This window comes from Haliaeetus albicilla, chromosome 8 (genome assembly GCF_947461875.1).
Source record: "Haliaeetus albicilla chromosome 8, bHalAlb1.1, whole genome shotgun sequence".
NCBI classification, from domain to species: Eukaryota; Metazoa; Chordata; class Aves; order Accipitriformes; family Accipitridae; genus Haliaeetus; species Haliaeetus albicilla.
Genome location: NC_091490.1, coordinates 588110 through 604864, shown reverse-complemented (window position 1 = coordinate 604864; position 16755 = coordinate 588110). Strand labels below are relative to the sequence as shown.

Genomic DNA, 16755 nt, shown 5'->3' with positions numbered 1-16755 from the left:
ACCAGTTGCAGGTTTGGGGAATTTTTCCTCCATCTGTGAGGAACATGGCTGACTCACGCAGCTGGAAGAAGAGCCATGGAGGAGAGAAAAATCAAAGACTGATGAATGCTGTGGGGAATCACTGCAATCCACAGCACAGCTGTCAAAGACCTGGATTTACTGTCCAAGGCCCGAGCACCTACTTTGTCTCCAGGGAAATCAAGTATTTTGATCGAGCCTCTTGCTAATAGCAGTCCCTAATGCATGCATTTCCTCTCGCGAATGTATTGCAGTATGTGCTTCCCAGGGTGTCCAAAATGGTCTGATAGCATCAGTTTTTCAGCGTGAGACGTTTTAGCAGCAGTGGGAAAGGCCACCTCTCCTGGTAGCCCCGCATGACTGGCTGGTTTGTCACTCAGGCTTCACTTCTTCTTGTCTTTTTTTTTATTTGTCCCCTCTTCTTCACCACTCATGGAAGTTTGTCTGTTGCATTATCCATTCCTGTAATTACTTCCATCCACAGGACAGAAGAGGTTGCACTGTACATCGTTTCCTAACTTTGGAGTTAGGAGCAGGGACTTTTTTACACAGTATAATTTCCAGCATGATGTGGCACTTGCTCAGCATCCCTGGGTCACATATGTGTCTGCAGTCCCCTCAGCAAACCTGGGTACGCTCAGCCAATGGCAGACAGGTCTTCTCTTCTGTACCATCCTCATACATAAAACACCTCAGTCTCACCTCTTTTTATCCCTCAATTATAGCTGCAGTATTTCCTTGTGGGAGAGTTACTGTGATTTTCCCTTTGGCTCACAGCATAACCGCTTCAGACCAGATTTCATTTCTGCTGCCCCTCCAAGAAAGAACGGGGAAGACGGCAAACAAACTGGCTGCAGCAGGGTGTTTCTAGTGCATTTATTCTGTTAGTAACTGCTCTATTTTATGCCTCATGAATCCTCTTGTTCTGCATCATCTCCTTGGAAGACAACTCCGGGCATGGGGCACCGAAAGAGCCACAGATGAAAACAACCATGGCTGCCGATGCTCTGCCCCGCAGGACGATGGACGACCACCACCCAGCCCCCTCGACCCTCCAGCAAATGACTGTTTCATGGCCTTTTCCCGATGCAAATTTTCTGGTGCTTTGAAATCTCCCAGAAAGGCATGATACTTCATCTTTCCCCTAAAACTGCAATCAAATGATAAATGGTACCTTTTCTGAAAGGATCTGCCTACCCTGTTCTGTCACAGCCTTCTCCTGTGAGAAGATGCCTGTGACTGAGCAATGCCGTGGGGATAAATTAATTGGAAGACCACGGCTTCATCAACTCAGTCTGCCGAACACCCTTCCCGGGTCCCCTGCGAGAGCCGCACGGCTGGGTACAGGCACGTACAGGCAGCGCGGACCCTGAGCCTTCTGCTGGGTGGGACGGGGGTACCCCGCGCGGCTCACGGGACAGCATCTCTGTCCAGGACTACCTGCCCTCCTCTCATAGAGGAGTTTCTTTTTGTTCTCATACATAACACCAGCTGAAGTAATCTGGTACGGTAACGTTCATGACGAAAGATGTTTGTCAGTCAGAAAACCTCCACAGCACAGGATCTACCAGCCTATAAAAATGTGAGTTTTAATTTGTAACCATGTCTGCGTAAGAGGCGACAAAAAATTTAAGTGAGGAAATGATAAAGATGTTAACATCCTGTCTCAAGGGTTTTCTGTGTCTAATTTAATAGTTTTTAGCTTTTTAAAGCATTTGCCAGCACAGTTTTCTCACTTCAGCTGGGCACAGCTTGTGACCTCCATCCGAGTAATGTCAAATCATAATGTGATACACTCATGAGCGTACAAATAAAAGCCTGTTGTCTCTTTCTCAGCTTTCTGGACACCATTTGCAAACGCAGCCTTGGCATGCGAATAAGCCCGGTGGGAACTGCCGCTGATCCGGACCCTGCAGCTGCAGCTGACCCAGCATTTCCTACCTGATTTCCACCTGGGGTGAGACAGCAGTTTGGGAGCATCTGCCCAGCCACGGGGAAGAGCCTGTCGTGGCCGGGGTGGGTGCCCACCGCCACGGGGGACACGGAGCGCAGGCAGCCGTGCTCCCCGTGCTGGGGATCCCCCACGGCAGTGCTGAGCATGCAGGCAGCCAGGAGTTTTGCACACGATTTTGCAATAATCCTGGTGTCTAGGAACAACCTAGGCACGATGTATCCCAAGATGATATATCCTAGGATTGCACGGACACATGGAAAAAAACCCTGCCGGGTAAAAATGACAAGGTGGGATCAAGAAGGCAAGAAGAGAAATCTCACACCCCCAAAACGAAGTAAATTACAAGAGAGACAACAAATTCCAGATTATTCATATTTAAATAGGAGCTAGATACCTAACTGCAGAGGAGCTAGATACCTAACTGCAGACTAATTTCACTTGCTGAGATCAGATCCACAGACAAGTAGACAGAAAAAAGCTTTTTTACATCTTTAGCAGGCAAGAAAATTAGCTCCTAATTTAGGTATCCTTACAAGGGACTGCTGTGCTGAACTATGAAACTCTTCTCATTGTTATGCCTTGACTCAGCATTTTGAATAATTCAAGTATTTTGCCATTGTGTGTGTATCTGCTGGGAGAGGTCCAGCATTTCTCCACCACGCCTGAGAAAAACCTTACATGTGTCATGTGGATTTCGTTTTTTTCCCTACAAGGGTTGAAGAAGAGGGAACTTCAGAGATATGCACTTTTAATTTCTGTCACTTTGATCAGTTTGCATCATCAGCATCCCATTTCCAGAATTAAGAGTAAACTCTGAGTGGTGAGTCAACCCTCAGCATGGGCCTCGTAGGAAACAGAGTTGTCCTGTGAAATCGGGAACAGGTTTTCAGCATCTTTTACGTTTACAGTGTCTTTAATTCTGCATTGTCCTGGCAGAGAGATTAAAACAACCAAAATCCATTACAAGCCCTTAATTGTCATTTTCTCCAGAAAATAGATGTTTGTATGCATGAGTCATAATAGTCAGTATTCATTTCGATGGCATTCTTGTGCTGCTAACTTTAAATAAACAGCAATGTTTTGATAAAGTTTGCAAAAGCATAATTAGTGCTACAGGCACAATATTTTCAGATTTCAAATGCTTGTTCTCCAGCTGTACATTTTAGATTTATAATTTCAAAAACAGCTGATCACAGGCTCCACTGAAGCTCAAGATTTGGGGGGTTTGGGCTTAATGGCATTCAAAACCTTATTAAAATACATGCACACAGAGAGATGCAGTACATATTTCTCCATTTTCTTTGTTACACACATCTGTCACAACCTAAAGAAGTGAGAAAGAAAGAAAAACCTAATATAAACACAGACTTTAACATTAATTCTGTTGGGATTACATAGCATGTAATCGTTTTTTCATGCAGTTTTTTATTTCTTTAATGGACCAAAACACACTGAAGTAAGAGTTGCTCTTTCAGAACAGATGAAAAGGAAATATTGCAGTAACGGACAACAAGGCGAGACGAGAGGAGAAGACCATGATAGGCGCATCTTGCTAACAGGTCCCAGCTGCAAGGCGGAGAAGAGATTTCACCCGGTGCTCACGGGATGTGGGGGCACAAGGGCCAACGCAGTTCAGTGTTACGAGGATTGCAAACTCCTTGAAAGCCAGAGCTTTTGTGGCTGTAAGGCCCCATGATGTCAGTTATAATCAACCTCCTCATGGAGAAACAGACCACTACAGTGTGCTCTTTTTCAAACAAATTCAATATTTTGCTGGTTAGCTTGACTTTTAGATTTATTTCCCAAATGACTAACTCGTAAGAGCTTTCTTTATATACAGTGACTGCTGTTCTTAGGCTTTAGGAGCAGTGTAGGTTCTGCTCAGGCTATAGTGAAACAGCAAGTAATTTTTTATTTATTTTACTCTCTTAAAATGTCAAGATTTAATACAGCTTCAAGCTTAGCTCAGCTGCTTCAGTGCAAGAGCTCCATACCTGTTTGCCAAAGCCGGACTTTCTGACAGCCCCAGCATAAATCCAACCACAGGGAGACGAGGTCTTTCCCCAGCCAGGAAAAATTCCCACGGCACCGGTACGGATGTTCGGTGATGCTGTTTGTCCCCTTAGGGTCCAGATGAACTTATTTTAGAGCTGAAAACCAGCCTTTTTCCAAGGGTGATGGGATGGAGCTTTTCAAGAGGCACAAGTGCATTTCTTTGCTGCTCTGTTCACTTCAGTTTTAGAACAAGGCACAACCTTTCCATTCCAAGAGCTAAAACAAAGAGTAAACAAAGAGTAAACTCAAGAGAGTAAACAAAGTACATTTAACCATAAACTGTCTGCATTTTTTAAAGCTGCTGCGGGTATTGCAGGTGCAGTTTCCCCCCACAGGGCTGGTACAGCAGCACAGGCAATTGCATCTTCTGCCTGTGCCACCCCGAGCGCCTGGGTGAGCCCCCACGAGCAGGGAAAGAACCTGAGCGCGGACCAGCCAGGGCCCAGCAAGTGTTTCTGTCCTCAAAGGCGACTCAGGAGAATTGACTCTGACTTTATTGCAGTCTCAGTGGCATTGCTTTTATGGCCTTTCCCACCCTGCAGAACTTGAGGGCAGTAAATCCTCACCGCTACAGAGCACCACTCTGACACCTGAAGATAGCAGAATAGCGATATCTGCGATTTCATTATTGTGCAGAGAAGGTTATATTATGTATCTAAAAGGAAGCCGCTGCCTCCGCTGAGGATGCGTGGGGCTGTGGCCACGGCAGGTTACACTGAGGGTTTGCATATGCCTCCGGACAGGGCAGAGATCCCTGCGGTTTACAGTCCTCCCTCAGAAAACACAACTTCATTTGGGTTTCTGCACTTTAAATGCCAGCATCCTGCAATGTCTTGCCTGCAACACCTGGCACTGTACGGGCTCTTGGGCAGGCTGGGCCAGTAAGTTGACGTCAGTCCAATTCTTAACGTGCAGTGGTGGAAGCTCCCTTCATTTTGATTTAACATCAATTTTATAGTTTGTTATCTCAATCGAATCCAACCAGACTTTTCTATAGACATTCACCAGGCTATTTCTTTCTACAAAATTATAGCAGTTTGGGTTATAGTAATTTACTGTGTTTCATATTGGGAATTCTCTGTATCTTTCAGAGAGCAAGCTCTGGGTTTACCTATGCCTACTGGTTTTTGCTTTTTTAAATCAGCCAGTGACCATTAAGCCTAGCTGGTCCTTAGTTCATGCAAGCTGCTGTTTTCCAGAGCGAACAACAGAAATTTTGACCAGATTTATTTCCTGCACTAGCTAAGGTAAATAGCAATTACTTTTGAAAACCACGTTTTTCCTTGTATTTATATTTGTATTTGAAACCTATGACTGTTTTCTTTGTGCCGGCCACAAGTCCCCTGGAAGGGCAGTGCTCTTGGAAAGGCTGAGCTCCTGTTTTCTGGCAGCCCAGGGTTCTGTGCTGCTTCTGGGGGCTTAGAGCAGGTTGGGCTGCAAAACTGCACGAAAGACTAACAGAAAAAGCATGCACTTCAGAAAGGTGCTGACAGCATCAAGGGAAGAGGCAGTCTGGAGGTGCATTCAAACCAATAAAAGCTTGGAGAAAGCAGAAACCTCAACAGATGTTACCCTAAACCAGAAATGTTTCCATTTCCAGAAAAGCTTCCAACTTGGATAAGCCATGCTTTTTCTCCTCTAGCTTTGATCCATCTTTAATCTGAAAAATAAGATAAAACATTGAAATTGCTCCACAAGTATTGCATTAATGTACTAATGTGCTAGTGAGGATGCCACAGAAGATTTACTCATCAATGCTTTAAGGTTTTATAGATCACACCTAACATCTACCACCGTTCCTAGACTATAAATTCCAATAATTTGGGAGCAGTTTAGCACTGCAGCAGAAATGGAGAAAATGAATGCCTCGGAACAAAAAAGCCTTAACAAACCACACAGATTTTCAAAGCAGGCTGTGTTAGAGGTTAGCTATGCGCCTGCATTTGCTATAGCAACGGACACTTTAGCTGGAATGTGTACGATGTCACAGCATTTTCCGCTTCTTTTTTATTTTTTTTTTCCTGTAACCTCTCAGACGGCCTGGAAGTCCATAAGCATCTCTTAATAGACTCTTGTTATGAAAATGCCTTCCTGGGAAACATCTAGAGATAAAGATCTTTCACTCAGGGAAAAAAAAAAAAAACAAAAAACCAACAAACAGAATGGGCTTTCTCTGTTGCAACTGCAAAGCAATTTGGTATGCAATTAGTCAGAAAGAAAGACAATGTTCTGTTCTTATTTATTTTTTAAGCTAACAAAGGAGAATCTGGTGCATGCTTTTTGTAGTCCAAGCACTTCAAAAAGCAAAAATATCCAACTATTTTAGCAGACATGACAGAACAAGCAAAGGTCACCAAAGTGACTTTTTCGTTTCCATAGCAGAGGGTTGTCCTCAGAAATGAGATTTGTTTATTTTGGGTTTGTTTTCTTTCTCAGACCATTTCGTTGGGGGTTTCTGACCCTCTGGGTCTGGGCAGCTGTGTTTGCGATGCAGGCGATGGCTGCGGTCTCCCTGGGAGCTGCAGCCCACCTCGCTCCCTGCGCACCCAGGGGCGGCAGCACCAGGCTCCCAGCGGGAGCGAGCGGCTTTTCCACAAACGCCATTTTTTGGACCTTTCCGGTAGCAGGTTGCGTAGCGAGGAATGCATGCTTTCTGGTGCAGATCCGTGATGCCGCTGAGAAGTAAAATCATGACCAGCTCCCCACAGCAGCCTGCCACAGAGCTTTTCAATTCAAAACACTGAAAATTACAGGGAGAGGGAGGTTAATAAAAACTGCAGGGCCTGCAGCAGAGGGGGTCGGGCTGGCAGCTGCTGTAAACACGCTCTGCATGGAAGTTCATAACTGCAGAGGATCTGGCCGTTATTTTTTATGAAAATTACTTTCTAAATGGTGGCTTATTGAGATATTTATTGGCAGTAAATATTCAAATGAACACATAAGGCTAGTAAATTTGGTTCTTCAGAAAATTTGTACTGATTTGCAGCATTAATAAATACAAATACCAAATAGCTACCCAATTGCAATCTGAAACTCCTTTATTCCATTTTTCATTGTTTGTTGGTTTGACAGACTTCAAAAACCTAATCTGCAATATTGTGGTAACTCATTTTTTAACTTATGTCTGCCTGATATCCAGTTTATAAAAACATATATGGCTTAGTCATAAAGGTTTCCCATAGTCTCCCAAATCAAGGGAAAGGAAGATAAAAAATAAAGTTCTTAAAAACTGATTTTCAAAAGATGAAATTAGCTCACTGAGTTGAAAAATAACTTTAAAAATGTTTAAGGTTGACTTGGAACAAAGTATTCACTACTGCCACCAAAGTAAAAATAATAGGGGATACGCTTTCTGTAATATAAACGTCGGAAATGTCTAAAGACAACATGTTTGAAAAAAGAAAGCATCATCTGAAGAAAAGTTCTGAGATTGTCTTGATTTGTGAACAGCACACTTGATAGACAATTTGACAAAGCACACATTAATTTGGTTTTAACTTTTTATTCTTTTAAAGCAGAAAAAATACGGGTTGAAAAACTTTATCCACCTCCACTGTGAGATTTGCAGTGAAATACTGAACCTTGTGCTGTCATCAGTACATCAAAATTGTGCTGAAACATTAGAAGCAGCACAGAGCAGACCTACAAGAATAATTTGCATCTGGAAACCTTGCAGTAAAAGATTTGAGAAGATCGACGATTCATTTCATTCTGAAATGTTCAGAAGGTGACTTAAACTGATAGTAGAGGACTCTTAGTGAACAAAACCGTCTTCACATTATGAAGAAATGAGACAATTGTGAATAAATCAAAATGGATTTTTTTTTCTAAACAAGGAAAAGGAAAAGGGCTTCAGGAAGGATTTTCAGGTTTAATTTTAAAGCGTCTGTTATGCAAGAGGTCAAACTAGATGACCACGGCAGACACTTTTGCCGAATAATCCACACATCTGTTAACAGAGAGATGTTTAACCTGTTTCCTACCACTCAGATTTAAAAGCATTATATATTATTAAAACCAGTGTTTTAACTGGACAAAATTTAAGGTGTTACTAAATTCAAAACTGGCAACAAACACCAAGAAATACTGCAATAAATCTTTCAGCTTCAAGAAGGAGGATATTTAGCAGCTGTTACTGCATATTGCTGAGGAATCGACAACCTCCAGTATCACCAAAAAAGAAGATCCACCCCGAGTGATGCTTTGGTGGTTGTCCAGCACCAAACTTCAGAGGTCTGCACTGCAGCCAACGGGCACTGAAACAGAAAAATCTTCCAGGAATCAATCAGAAAAGACTGCTATCTGAATTACACTGTGTAAATCCCACACATTTCACCAGCTTTGGGCAAATTAACACAGGTCTGTGTCAGTTTCAACAACCTGAAGCTGGTCCTTGACATCAACTGAGGCAGCAAATGCTATGAGCTGATGCTTATGGCAAGCCACGCCGGTCACGGGTACACCGGCACCATTTTTGGACAGGGGTTTGCAATATGTATTGGAGCACCACGGCGGTAATGCTTACCCTGTCAGAGAGCAACGCTGCCCGGCGAGCAGGGGGAGCTGCACAAAGACCCGCGATGGTCGGAGTCGGAGCAGGAGATGTGCTCGCACACCCACAGCCGGGAGCAGGGGCTGGTCACAGCAGGGACTCCCGAGGGGGTCTGCCAGCTGTAACGTCCCTTCGTCTCCCGCTCTGACAGCGGGGGATGAGCCCATCGCCCTCCCAAACCGCTGCTCAGCATGGCGCACTGCAGGCAGGCAGCGTGGGAACCAGCGCGATGCCAGCCCCTCCTCGGGACCAGTGCCACCACCGTAGGGACCTCATCAGCCGTCGGTACCATGGCACAGGGAAAGGCAGAGGATGGCAGAAACCACCGGGTTCAGAGCTCTACGCTTACTCAGTAAAATGGCCCAATCCTGAAAGCCGTGGTTTCCTCGCTCGCTTTTTGCAAGCGGAGAGTGACAGATGCATACGTGATGCAAAGGAACAGCAAGTACTTTTTGTAATCCTTACCCTAAACTCACACACAAAACTAGTAAATAAAAGTATCTCATGTCCTTTTTCACAATCAGCAGTGACACGCAGCTCGTTTCAGAAATAATCCTTACCACATCAAGCGGTCCAGCCCCACCACCAGCACAGCTGCTGGAAAAGGGACCATGAGGGCTCATAAGGATCAGTAATGGGAGCACCACATATTTCACACCTCAATAACAAAACAGTGTAGAAAGGGTCTGAACTCTTCAGTTTCACAGGCACTTAAGGAGCTTAGAGGAAATTAAAGGATATTATAGAAATATGAATTATAAAGAAGGAAATACTAAAGGATTTTTCCTCCATTATGTCCCACAATTATTTTAATTCCTCTCTAAAGGCAAGAGGCTTAGTGTGATCACAGTAAATCACCGAGGAGTGTTTGTCGGGAGCACCAAAGTGGGTGCTGGGTCTAAGCCCTCAGAAACCAAATCCCACCCCAGCGTTGGCTCCCGCCACCCTTGGACCGGTGGCTGTGCCGTCAGAGGGATGGATCACCAGCACCGGCTCAGCATCTGCCCACCTGAGACACCAGCACCAGAAACGCATACTCACACTGGTAAGAAGCTCTTTTCTTAATCCACACAACACCATTGTGGGACAAAGGCATAAAATTAAAGGCGTTCCTCCTCCTTTTCATAGCCTCTCATTTCCTACACATTTAAGGCCATCTTTTAATTATGTACACAAGAGAAATGCAACATCTGAAAGGACAGGGTTGAAGAGAAACAGATGCAAAAGGGAAGGTCTTGAATCTATTAACTAAAATATCAATATGGTCTAAAACCATAATTATCTTCTTTTAAAAAGAACAGTTACCAGGGCTTCTAGGCAGGAGTAATAGTCAGAGAATGCAGATTATAGGAATGCCATATTCTTACCAAACAGGTTTCTAGTATCAGTAATAAAAATGAAAGGCACTGACCACGGTGGGATCTGGGATTGTTCCCCAAGTGCCCGCAGGAGTCGGGATGCTCCCAGCCCCGGTGGCGCCAAGCAGCCCTGGGCGCCCAGGGAGGGCACAGACACGTGCTGCACTCTGCCGTAAAACAAAGTGTTGCCTCTTGTGACTAATAGGAGAAATAAGCCCATAACGTAGATTTCCAGTTGGAAATTTATTTCTGAGCAAATGGTAAGTAAAAATTTTGACTTTGGCCTCACCACTATGTGATGCTCTAGCAGCCTTAATAATGAAGATAAATTTCCGAGCACGTCAAAACATTTATGGAGAAGAATCAAAGAATTAAAAAAGCACAGTGATTCCTTAGACACTCAGACTAAAGTTCAAGATAGTATCCCATCTGTAAGATTTAGTTTCATTTCAGTTTCAATTATAAGATTTTATTCTTGCTATTAATTTCCACTGTCATCTGAAATCTAAGGATTTGTTGTAGTAAGACTCAACTGTGGTGGGAAATAGAAGCTTCTCTACCATTTGCTGTGTTCGGTCAAGAAGGGCATATTTTTAGTATTAATAGAAAAATTAGTAATATTATGCAAAGATTACTAGAAATTGCAAAAAAACTTCTTTATATAAATAATTCAGTGAGTTTGGTTTAGATTAACTTCCGCTCACCATTGCTGATCATTTCCCATCATCTTTAAATTCCTTTTTCATTGCCGATGTTGAATTGCCCTTGCCGAGACGCCGGATTTCTGCCCAGCCCCACCTCGCTGTTCATCTCCACTTCCTCATGCCTGCTTTGGGAAGGGCACGCAGGGGCTGACACCTCTGCTCTTGGGACTTTCCAGTCACTTGTGGGTGTGTGTTTCTTTGTGCTCCCTTCCCTGAAAAAAATCATAAATCTTCTACCGTGCACAGGAATTTCATGCCAGCAGTGGTCTGTCTGGCCAATCTGAGAGTAAGGACTGCACAGATCAAAAGGTGCCTGAAGAGAGCTGTTTAATGATCTGCCTTCACTTGCTCTCATCCTCCTCTCTAGGCTCCTGAAGTCATTGCCAATGCAGAGCTAAATGAAACCAAAATCCTCAGAAGCTAAAAACTAAGGGAAGAAATCAGAAAGCGGAGCTCTTTTCAAGTGCAGACATAAACGAAAGATAACTCCAGACTCAGCTCTCTGCAGGAAACTTTGAGTTAAGATCCATCTTTCCCTCTACTCCCCCGACCAGCACCAAAATATACATTTAATTTTTCATGTCACCTCCAACACGCGTGCAGAATCAGCTGCTGGCTAATGCTTTACAAAGATAAATGCATGCAAGAGAGAGAGACGAGCGCCAGGCTGCAAATGTTTTGTGGGGATGGAAGCATCAGACCGTGGGCAAATGCGTGCGCCGAGCTGGGCTCACACCCTCCATCGCTCGTCCGCCAGCAGCTTCACCATCGCGGCAGGCTGTCGGCGTGCGGTACACGGTGATCCGCTCTGGGGAAGCCAGCAGCAAGCAACAACGCTCTCTGGTATTTCTACGGGACCCCTGAGCTGCCTGGCCCTGGAGGGGCACAGAGAGGACGGGGGGCACGGCAGCGGGGTCGGTGGTGATGAATTCCCGGGGCTCACCGCAGCCGGCGGCTCCCAGGCTCTCATTGCCCAGCGTCAGGGCCCTCGCAGAGGGGGGATCACCCCCGGGGTGGGGACCCTGCCTGGGGTTGCTCGGGGACAGGCGCGGTGTGGGGAAGCCCCGGGAGCAGGGAGGTTGGGGCGTCCCCACGGCACCCAGCAGCCAAGGATCCGCGCCCTGCCCGGCATCCGTGCCTGGTGGGTGTACCCGCTGAATGCAGGGAGGAATAAAAACGCACGCGGTGGGTTAGGGAAACGCATAATCTGAGGCTGAAGTTCTACTATTTATTAGATTAATTCTTTTCTGAAGGCAGATGGAAAATCTAGACAACCAATATGAATAGGCAATTCTGCGTTTTGTCAGTTTTCCCGTTACGCCGCAAGGTCATCTCTAATTGACTTTAAAATCCATCTTAAAGGAGGCTTTGCAAACGAGCCAAGAGCCTGCCCCACCGGTGCTGAAGGTGCCCGTGCCTCTTGCTGGTCCCCTCTCACCGTCGCCCCGCGGTGACGCCCGCCTGGCCACAGGGACCCCACGGAGCCAGCATCTCTTCCCGGCACGGAAGGAGCCCCCCCCGCCACCTTTTGGTCAACTGGGGAGGACAGCAGAGCTGGCGGGACAACCGAGCAACGTCGCATGTCGTGGGGCTCTGCTGGGGTTTTACCCCTTTCCAGACACGACTGCAGGGGCAGCCGGTCGGAGGTAGAGGTCTCCAGCTCGGACGTGGAGGTGACACAACTTAAAGGGGGTGTATGGCTATATGTCTTTGACATTGCTAAGTGAATTTGAGAATCAGTGGGTTTTCACCTTCTGCAGACGAGCAGTGAGTTTCTTCCTTTGTTGTTTGATTGCCTCTGGGATTACTATCACTTAACTGCACTGCAGTCGCATGTAGGAACCCCTTGTATCGACCAGGGCCTTCTCTGTGCAAACTTAACAAAAAAAAGAGATTCCTCCCTGAATTCACAATCTGAACCTATTGTATCAATTCCTGGGAGCGTGCAGGGAGTTTTGGTGGTGCCTTTTATGAGGGTAATCTGCAGCTGAGAAGGGATTGCCACCTGGGCACAGTAAGAGCTGACGCTCCCTATTTTCAGAGGTCACAGCCCACCCCCCGGGGATGGACGGGCTGTGCGTGCAGAAGCGCTCATGGCTGCACCCCCATGAGCCTAAGGACTGGACCGCATCCGTACCACCACCTCACCAAAACCCATCCTGGCTCATCCTCGCCACGGCATGAACAACTCACTGCAGCCAGTGCCCCCCCCTCAGCGCTCCCAGTTTGCTTACCTTGGAGAAGCGCCTGTTTCCCAGCGATGAAATGGGACCTGCCCTTGGCTGCTCTGCTTCACATCCTCACTGCGAGTCCTATCCACCTGAACCTGCTATTAAGCTTGTGGACTCAAAAGCTAAGTCTTAAACTTTTAAAGTATTTTCAGCAGAACACAGCTCTTCTGCAAATGTCAGACTTTTTCATGCATTTTTTCCCATTGTATTGGGGATTCTGTTTAATCATAAAAAAATTAATCCAGCAAAATGCACCCCATTTAGTCACTAGCGGCAAAATAAAACCTAGGGGTTGGCTGGGGTTTTTTTCAGTTCATGCCACTGGGAATTCATTTTTAAAAAAGCAATTTCAGGTTCTAAAACACTTGCCTGTTGGCTTTCTGTACTGTCAGGCCAGCCCAGTTTCACCGCCGTGTCCCCTGGCCACCCCACACCCAGGCGGGACCCCGCGCGAGCATCCCCCTCCGCTCCCCTGCCCACCTCCCGCTCGCCGAACCAGCCACCCTGCCGGCACAACAGGTCAGAGCAAAAAGCTGGCTGCAAACCCGCAGCGTTCCGCTCCCCGCACCGCTCCCCGCTTACACCACTCACAACGAATGAATCGTATTCACCGCGAGTGCAGAAATTATTTTTTATACCCTGGAAGGAAGTGTCAATAGACAGGTCCTATTTCATTTTTACGTGGCAGTTCCCAGGACAGCGCCGGAATGCTGCGGCACATCTCCAGGGCCTGGGCCATCGAGGACAAAACACAGGAGTGGGATGTGGCGGGGAGGCCAGGCAGAGGGACAGCCTGACAGCAGAGGCTGATTCTAACGGGGATTTTAACAAAGTTATCAGTTTTGTGTTTAAACCACTAAAGACGTGATACTGACAACAGCACAAATAAATTGGATGTCTGTTACACAAACACTCCTGAAAATTTTATATTTGCATGGCAACCAGCTTATTATATTTACATGAACATCTGCTGCAGGTTCACTAAAATCTTTAAAACAGATGGACATGAAGAAAGAGCTAGTAATTAACAAAGCTATATGTTGATTAAATCAGCGTGTGGTTAATTTTAATGATTACTGATCTTTATTGGGGTCCATAAGACTTCTCAAAATCAAATCCACTTCAGCGGACATGTTGATTAGCCGCAGAGCCACAGACACCAGTGCCGCTCACCCATGTGCCACAGCACCGCGACCGCCATCGGCTGGGTGAGGGTCTGATCCTGCTTCCAGTGAAATTAACTGGAGCAAGCAATTGTGGGTACGCAGCCAGGAAGGGCTGTTGTGAGCATCCGCTGTGGCCTGGGCATAAAACTTTCCAGGATTAATTCCTTTCCAAGTAGAGCACCCTTTCAGAAAACCACAAACCGATCTCCATTAAGACATTTTGGCAATGAGGAGTCAGCCATCAGCTCTGGCAGGATGCTCCAGTTACCAAATTACCCTCGCCATACATATAATGTGCGTTTATCTCAGCCTCCAGCTTTACATCTCCTTATATCCCCATCCACGCAATTTAAAAGCTTTCTGTTATCAAACTTCTGCTCCCTGTGTTCATACTCACAGGCTGGGATAGAATCATGCCTTGCCCATCTCACTATTGAATTCAGCAGACTGACTCCTTCGAGCCCGTCGGTGCCTGGCTTCTTCTCCTGGCCCTCACCCTGCTGCTCCCCACCGCCTTGCACGATCCCTCTGTGTGGTCCTCTCCCCACGCACATCCACCACAGCTCAGCAGAGGGTTTCCACAGCAGCCGGGCCCGAGCAGTCCGCACCTTCCCCGACTGCCCATCCCTGCGGGCACAGAGGGTGCCGGCCGAGCCCTCTGCAGAGGTGCCAGCCACCTGATGGTCCAGCACGCGTGACGCTCCAGCAGCATCCCAGTTCCTCCCCAGATGTCACGCTGCTGTCAAAGCAAATGCCACACAGACGGCTGGTGTATTGATACTCTCCTCATCTACCACATTTGTCATCTCATTAACAAAAATAGTCAGTCTTATCTGCTGGTCCTATTTTCCATACCAGCAAGTTGATTGACACTAATTAGAATACATTCTAATTAATTATTCATTAATCAAGTCTCATATCAGCTATTCCGTTATTGTGCCTGGGGTCAGTGATGTGCTAACAGGCCCGGACTTAGCTGCGACATACGAATCAGTCCTCCAGTACTGGCACAAATTTGCATTCCTCCACCTCCTGCCCGTGCGGAGCCTGGCCCGCGCTGCCCAGTCCCCCGGTGCTCGGGGCCCGCGCTGGCAGCTTGGGCTGGCAGGGACGCGGGCTGCAGCCTGAACCATCGCTTTTCCACTTTTTTCTGGCCAGTTCTACTGGTGAGGAAAAAACAAGGAGATGTTAATTTTAGAACTTTGAATTCGTATGATTCTAAACTAATACACAGACAAGGAATACCAGTATACCTTCACGGCACCCACCAGCGAAAAAGTGGCCACAGTTCAACGGTCAGAAGCAAAGCACCACTCAGGTATTTAGGCTACTGCTTAAATACCACTGCAACCAAGAAAACTGACTGCATTAGTGCCAGCTGCTTGTGGAAGAGGAGAGAATATGACTACCTGGGTGGACTACGTCTGAGAAAAAAGACGTGGCTCAGCTATGCTGAATTATCTTACCTGTAAAAATTAAGGAATTAATGAGCACAAGCAACACAATTTCTGGTGATGTCCAGAAAAATATGGCAATTCAGCAGTACAAATCAGCTGGCCAGTACAAGGTACCAACACTGACTCAGAGCTACTAGTCAAGCCACCCTACTTCTTCCCTAAAAACACACATAGGGGGCAGGAGAGCTTCATCCATCTTCTTGTCACTTATTTTAGGTGAACAAGGGTAAAAATTACTTCCGGAGGAAAAAAAAAATTAAATTTAACAAGGAACCTAGACCAGGACTTGCAAAAAAAACCAACAAAACAACCCAACTTCTCTTCATGCTATCTATGAAGCCATCTATGATTTCAAATGAACAAACTGCAAAAAGGGAAGGCCAGTACCATAGGGTTAATTGATATCTAGGCAATTATAATTTTTCTACAGAAAACAAAACAGAATGCCACTCCCACGCTGTCTGGATCTTCTCCAGGGCAGCAATCTGCTTTACCCCAGCAAATTTGCCGGAGGTCTGTTCAGCAAGTCACATTCACAGGACACCACACGAGCACAAGCTTCTTCTAATAAATGATGGGAGAGTGGTGAACAGCCACATAAGCATTTTGGGATAAAGCATAAAAGAAAATACTCTTGAGGCGATTTCTGCCACACAATGTCTCCAGATAGCATTGTAGGGCTTTCTGCACATCCCAGAGAAGAGATGTAGAATAAAACTGGCCCATCCCTGGGGAAAAAAAAATTGTATTAAATATATGCAGACTGATTCTCTGTTTTGCAAGTCAAAAATAAATCAAATGGGAGTAAATTTTTGATTGGCTCCTTTGTTGCCAACATAAATAACTACCCCAGAATCAGGATAACAGGAAGGCAAACCCACTGGTCTGCAGGTACAGCATGACATATTGCAACAGTGACAGTACAGATTTCCATTACGGTATGAGAAGCACAGTATATTGCACTACTGGCTGCTGGGGATTGGTGGAGAATTGCTATCATCCCTTTGCATCAGCAGGGCCAGGGAAGTCATCAATTCAGAGGCAAGGGGTCCATCTTGGAATCCATGCGGGATGCAGCCAGGCCTTTGGTCCACAAGTCTAAGGAATGACCAGGACTTGTGTCAACCAACCGTTGAGTTACTCACCACTGTTTCAGTAGAGCTGGAAAAATACATGAAATAATCCAAACAAAATCAATGTTTGTACTGTAGATGTTTTAAAGTTTGATATACTCGAAGTAGAATGGCTTAAACAGACTTA

At 45.9% G+C, this 16755-nt stretch overlaps 1 long non-coding RNA gene across 1 annotated transcript in view; it reads right to left on the bottom strand.

Annotated features, from left to right (window-relative positions):
- Positions 1-7513: 7513 nt before the first annotated feature.
- The window catches only part of LOC138686326 (uncharacterized), an 81426-nt gene continuing 72184 nt past the window's right edge, over positions 7514-16755 (bottom strand). Inside the window, exons 11-12 of the long non-coding RNA XR_011325659.1 lie at positions 12167-16223; positions 7514-11883 (exon numbers count right to left, since the gene is read on the bottom strand). This is a non-coding gene — a long non-coding RNA (uncharacterized lncRNA). The remainder of the gene's footprint in view (positions 11884-12166; positions 16224-16755) is intronic.